The following is a 5,552-nucleotide window of genomic DNA, read 5'->3' as shown; positions in this document are numbered from 1 at the left end:
CTGACACCCAGCCACCTGTCACTGAGGCCCTGGCGGGACCCCGGAACCAGAGCTCTGGGCGACCGGGAGCAGTAGGCCTTCAGGCGGGGAGCAGGAAACAGCGTTTCCCCAGCCTGACTCAAAGCGTTTCAGGCCTGGACCCTATAGTTTGTTATCTCGGATTCTCCAGCATCTGCAATTCCTATTATCTCTGACACAAAAAAAAGCTTCAGGTTTCACGAGGCAGGTTTAGACTTTGTTTTTATTCGCATTCACAACAAATTCTGAAAAGTGTTTTGAAAACAGCGACGTTGGAACTTGCAGTGTATCTGGGGATTTCTTTGTGTGATTCAAGAGGCAACCCGAAGGCAGCTTGGGGGTGGAGTGTTTCCTTTTAAGGCATATATGCAAATAGTAATTGCAGCACTTATCTTGTGTATTATTCCAGGAAAACAAGAGCGTTGGAGATGTGCTGTGATCCATGTGAGGAATTGTGCTTGTCCACCGTCAGCGAAGTTTCATAGAACATAGAACATTACAGCACAGTACAGGCCCTTCGGCCCTCAATGTTGTGCCGACCTGTAACACCGATCTTAAGCCCATCTAACCTACACTGTTCCATGTACGTCCATATGCTTGTCCAATGACGATTTAAATGTACCTAAAGTTGGCGAATCTACTACCATTGCAGGCAAAGCGTTCCATTCCCTTACTACTCTCTGAGTAAAGAAACTACCTCTGACATCTGTCCTATATCTTTCACCCCTCAATTTAAAGCTATGCCCCCTCATGCTCGCCGTCACATCCTAGGAAAAAGGCTCTCCCTATCCACCCGATCTAACCCTCTGATTATTTTATATGTTTCAATTAAGTCACCTCTCAACCTTCTCTCTAATGAAAACAGCCTCAAGTCCCTCAGCCTTTCCTCGTAAGACCTTCCCACCATATCAGGCAACATCCGAGTAAATCTCCTCTGCACCCTTTCCAAAGCTTCCACATCCTTCTTATAATGCGGTGACCAGAACTGTACACAGTACTCCCAGTGCGGCCGCACCAGAGTTTTGCACAGCTTCACCAGAACCTCTTGGTTATGGAACTCGATTCCTCTGTTAATAAAAGCTAAAACACTGTATGCCTTCTTAACAGCCCTGTCAACCTGGGTGGCAACTTTCAAGGATCTGTTTACATGGACACCGAGATCTCTCTGCTCATCTACACTACTAAGAATCTTACCGTTAGCCCTGTACTTTGCCTTCCAGTTACTCCTACCAAAGTGCATCAATGGCTGATTTGCCAATGTTAGAAAATGGAGTGAATGTGAGCGTGAGAGGTAGCGGGTGTTGTGGGATGTGAGCGAGTGAGAATTGTGAGCATACTTACCTGGCAGGGGAGATACCATGATCAACAAGGTGGTTCTCCCAGGACGAGGCTAGCCCATTGCACTTCGGGTGTGCTGACGCCTGCGATGTCCCCAAATGCGGGATACTCGACTGCAAAATTTGTGGTAGTGGGGGACTGCGTTCGCGCTCTCCGCTGGTATATGTAAAGCAAAGAACAGATCAGCTTCAAAGACAAAATTCAGCTAGTTTAAACCACCGACCTGGCAATGTATTCAACTCTGTGCATCAGTTTACTTCTGTGCAAATCTATGAGGTTTCCCCTCAGCTGGAAAGGCAGGAAATTCGAGATTGGACACCAATTTCACGACCGAATGCACCTTACAAATATCCTGTCTCAGGTGGAACTGAACCTGGATCCCTTCCACTGTGAGATGGCAGTGCGAGCCACTGAGCCCAGCATACCACCCGTGTCTCCATATCATTGAATAAGATTGTGGAGCTGCTCCAGCCAGGAAATGATGCCAAGTTTGGAATTTTATGCTCTGGAGTGTTTAAAGACAACAAATGGGGATCTTTAACTTTAGGGAGGAATTTGAAAGAGTGGGTTTAAAGAAACCATTTCTGCTTTTTGATTAAGTTTAGATGAAACATTTACAATTGTTGTATGGGAAAGAGTGTAGAATTTCTGTGGGTTTTTTCAATGTAGTGCTGCAGGTATGGAACTTGCTGCGGAGCGGTGTGTTTGTCGCAGTCTTCACGCTTTCTTTTAACAGACATTCACGACGGAGAAGGGAGTTAATGGATTATAGAGCACAGCCTATGGGGGAGGCAATAGGAATATTGGTACTATCCTCAGACCAGGAAATGTTCTCAGGTGCTGGCTCGAGTCCCAGTGTGACAGATGGTGGTATTTGAATTGGAAAAGATCAGCCATTCGATGTTTTTAGAGTTTCGATTTGAATACAGTTGACAAAAAGGATTGTGGGGATAGTGTGGCTCAATGGTAACTGTTCAATTAACCATGAGCATATTAAATGGCGGGCCGAATGGTCTACTCCTGTCCCTGTGTTGCTAGGGATGAGAGGAGGTATTCAAAACCGGAGCAGATTTTTGCAGTGTATTGAAACCAACGTTTTTCTTGTTCTGTGACTTCAAATGGCTCATAATTGCAGTACAGGGTGTACTCCAGCAGAGTGATCCATCTGTTTGGGGCTGAATGTGACTGGAGCTTCAGTTCTGACAGCATGAGGGAAGACACGCGCTCCAGCTGTCTGCACAGCGACAGTGGCCGCCTTATAACATAGTAACAGGAGTGGACCATCCAACCTGATGATTCTAACCCACTATTATTTAGGTTATGGGTTTTCTTCATTTATATCGATGCTTGGCTGTAAAAGTAGGAAGTATGGTTCGTACGTTTACGAATGACACCAAAATTGGTGGTGCAGTGGACAGTAAAGAAGATTATCTCTGTGTACAAGGGGAGCTTGATCAGATGGACTCAGGAGCAGCGTTGGATTTGAATTTAGATGAATGTGAGGCGATGCATTTTGGTAGGGCAAACCAGGGCAGGACATATACAATTAATAGCAGGGCCCAAGGAGTGTTGCTGAACAGAGACCGTGGGGTGCGGTTGCATAATTCCTTGAAAGTGAAGTTGCAGGTTGACAGGGTGGTGCAGAAGGCGTTTGGTACGCTTGCCCTCATTGCTCAGTGCATTGAGCAGAGGAGTTGGGATGTCATGTTGCAGCTGTACAGCACATTGGTTCGGCCACTTTCAGAATACTGTGTTCAATTCTGGTCTTCTTGCTATCGGAAAGATGTTGTTAAATATGAAAGGGTTAAATGTGAAAGGGAAGATTTGTGAGGATGTTGCCAGGGTTGGAGGTTTTGACCTGTAGGTAGAGGCTGAATAGCCTGGGGCTATTGTCCCTGTAGCATTGAAGACTGAGGATTAGCCTCATAGAAGTTTATAAAACTGAGGGGAATGTACAGGGTGTCCAGGTCTTTTCCCCAGGGCAGACAAATGCAAATGTAGAGGGCATAGGTTTTAAGGTGAGAGGATAAAGATTTAAAAGGAATGTGAGGGGCAATTTTTTTTTTACACAGACAGTGATGTGTGTATGGAACGAGCTACCAGAGAAAGTGAACTGGCAGGGTGAGTAGTTTAAAAATTTACAGGGTTTCTGGAGGTCGTATAAACATTGGGATGACTTAGTGGGTGTTAAATAAACACTGCCCTGGGGGAGTTGTCATAATCTTACACAGGGTTGTATAAAATGCGGGCTGGGGAGTTATGATAACTTTACTGGGAATTACATAAACACTGAGCTGAAGTGTTGTTTTAAAATTACTGGGTGTTATATAAACACTCGACTGGGGTTGCAATAAAATTACTGCGGGGTGTAAATGAATACTGGGCCTGCAGGAGTTGTTATAAAATTGCTGGGGGTTATATAAACACTGGGCTGGGTTGTTATAAATTTACTGGGGATTGTATAAACACCGGGCTGGGGAAGTCGTTACAAAATTACTGGGGGTTACACAAACACTAGGTTGGACATAGGAGAGGGTTATGAACTCCCACTGCTGCAGCAACAGGAGCACAGGCGAATGGGCCATATGTAGGCTGTGCAGCTACCACTAGGCCCCAGTCTGAGTGCTGAAAGACCGAGTTCAGGGGCAGCCATGAGACAGGAGGAGTGGTGCTAGGGCCTTGGTCTCTGGAGCTGTACGAGCAGGAGAGCTCGAGGGGAACATGGTAAGGCGAGTGAGTGGAGGTAAGGCGAGGGAGGGAGACACAGGCAGGCAGTTGTACCAGGCGGGGAGGTACAGATGGTAATGTGATAGAAATAGTGGAGACCTGGAGAAAAGGGGAGTTGGTAATGACTGGGATATTTTATGATCAACTGGTACAGGCTCCAGGACCCAAAACAGAAATTCCCAGTTCTGCATGTGTAGCAAACAGGAAAAACCCATCCTCAGGAAGTGTTACTCTGTTAAAAAGTCAACCTTGATTTGTCTCCATAGATGCTGCCAGACAGACCTGCTGAAATTTTCCAGCAATCTCTATTTTGGCTCAGGACGACCTCAGGCACTTGTCGATCAGCTCATTGCGGCCATCTGGGCTGACCTCCAAGAAGACGGGTAAGAGCAGACAGACAGCATAGGAGTCCCCTACAGATACCCCACCTCTCAAACAGGTTAAATTAAATTTAGATTGATTGTCACATCTAGATAATGATATTGTGAAAAGTGAATTTTTCTGTGTTATATGCATATTGTTACCATGCTCCAGTGACAACTTGTAACACTGAATGTCATGCAAGATTTTCCCACAATTGACTTCATCTTCCTCTCACCTTCTTGTTCCTCCTCTGCTGCCCCTCCAGTCGGTGCTTGACATCGGTCAGAGTCTATGTGACAGACCCTGGTCTCCAGGTTACAGACTCCCACCATTGACATTCAGCGGAATATGGGTTGCTCTTCTGCGCTCGGTTTGCAATAAACAACTGCACCTCCCAGGCGCAAACCATTTCAACTCCTCCTCCCATTCCCCAGATGACATGTCCATCCTGGGCCTCCTGCAGTACCATAATGATGCCACAGGTAGGTTACAGGAACAGCAACTCATATCCCGCTTGGGAACCCTGCAGCCCAATGGTATCAATGTGGATTCCACTAGCTTCAAAATCTCTCCTTCCCCCCCCGCCAACTGCATCCCCAAACTAGCCCAGCTCGTCCCCGCCTGCCTAACCTGTTCTTCCTCTCACCTATCCCCTCCTCCCACCTCAAGCCGCACTCCATTTCCTAGCTACTAACCTCATCCCACCCCCTTGACCTGTCCGTCCTCCCCAGACTGACCTATCTCCTCCCAACCTCCCCACCCATACTCTCCTCTTCACCTATCTTCTCTTCTATCCATCTTCAGTCTGCCTCCCCCTCTCTCCCTATTTATTTCAGAATCCCCGCCCATCCCCCTTTTCTGATGAAGGGTCTAGGCCCGAAACGTCAGCTTTTGTGCTCCTGAGATGCTGCTTGGCCTGCTGTGTTCATCCAGCTCCACACTTTGTTATCTCAGTCCACAGGATTTGATGGGCACTGTCCCAGATTGCGTGAAGTGGCAGGTAATGAAATTTCTGGAACCTTGTATCCTCTTTTGTAGGTATTGGAACATCCCTTTGAAATAAAATGACAGCTCTTTTGGACACTGGAGGCAACAGTAGACAACTG

At 46.7% G+C, this 5,552-nt stretch overlaps 1 non-coding gene across 1 annotated transcript; it reads left to right on the top strand.

Annotated features, from left to right (window-relative positions):
- The first annotated feature begins 1,351 nt into the window (after positions 1-1,351).
- On the top strand, positions 1,352-1,515 carry LOC132206287 (U1 spliceosomal RNA). The gene has a single exon (XR_009442962.1). It is a non-coding gene; the product is annotated as a U1 spliceosomal RNA (small nuclear RNA).
- The last annotated feature ends 4,037 nt before the right edge of the window (positions 1,516-5,552 follow it).

The sequence above is a fragment of the Stegostoma tigrinum genome, chromosome 34 (assembly GCF_030684315.1).
Source record: "Stegostoma tigrinum isolate sSteTig4 chromosome 34, sSteTig4.hap1, whole genome shotgun sequence".
NCBI lineage: Eukaryota > Metazoa > Chordata > Chondrichthyes > Orectolobiformes > Stegostomatidae > Stegostoma > Stegostoma tigrinum.
Note: the sequence above shows the minus strand (reverse complement) of the source record. Positions and strands in the feature narration are given on the sequence as shown.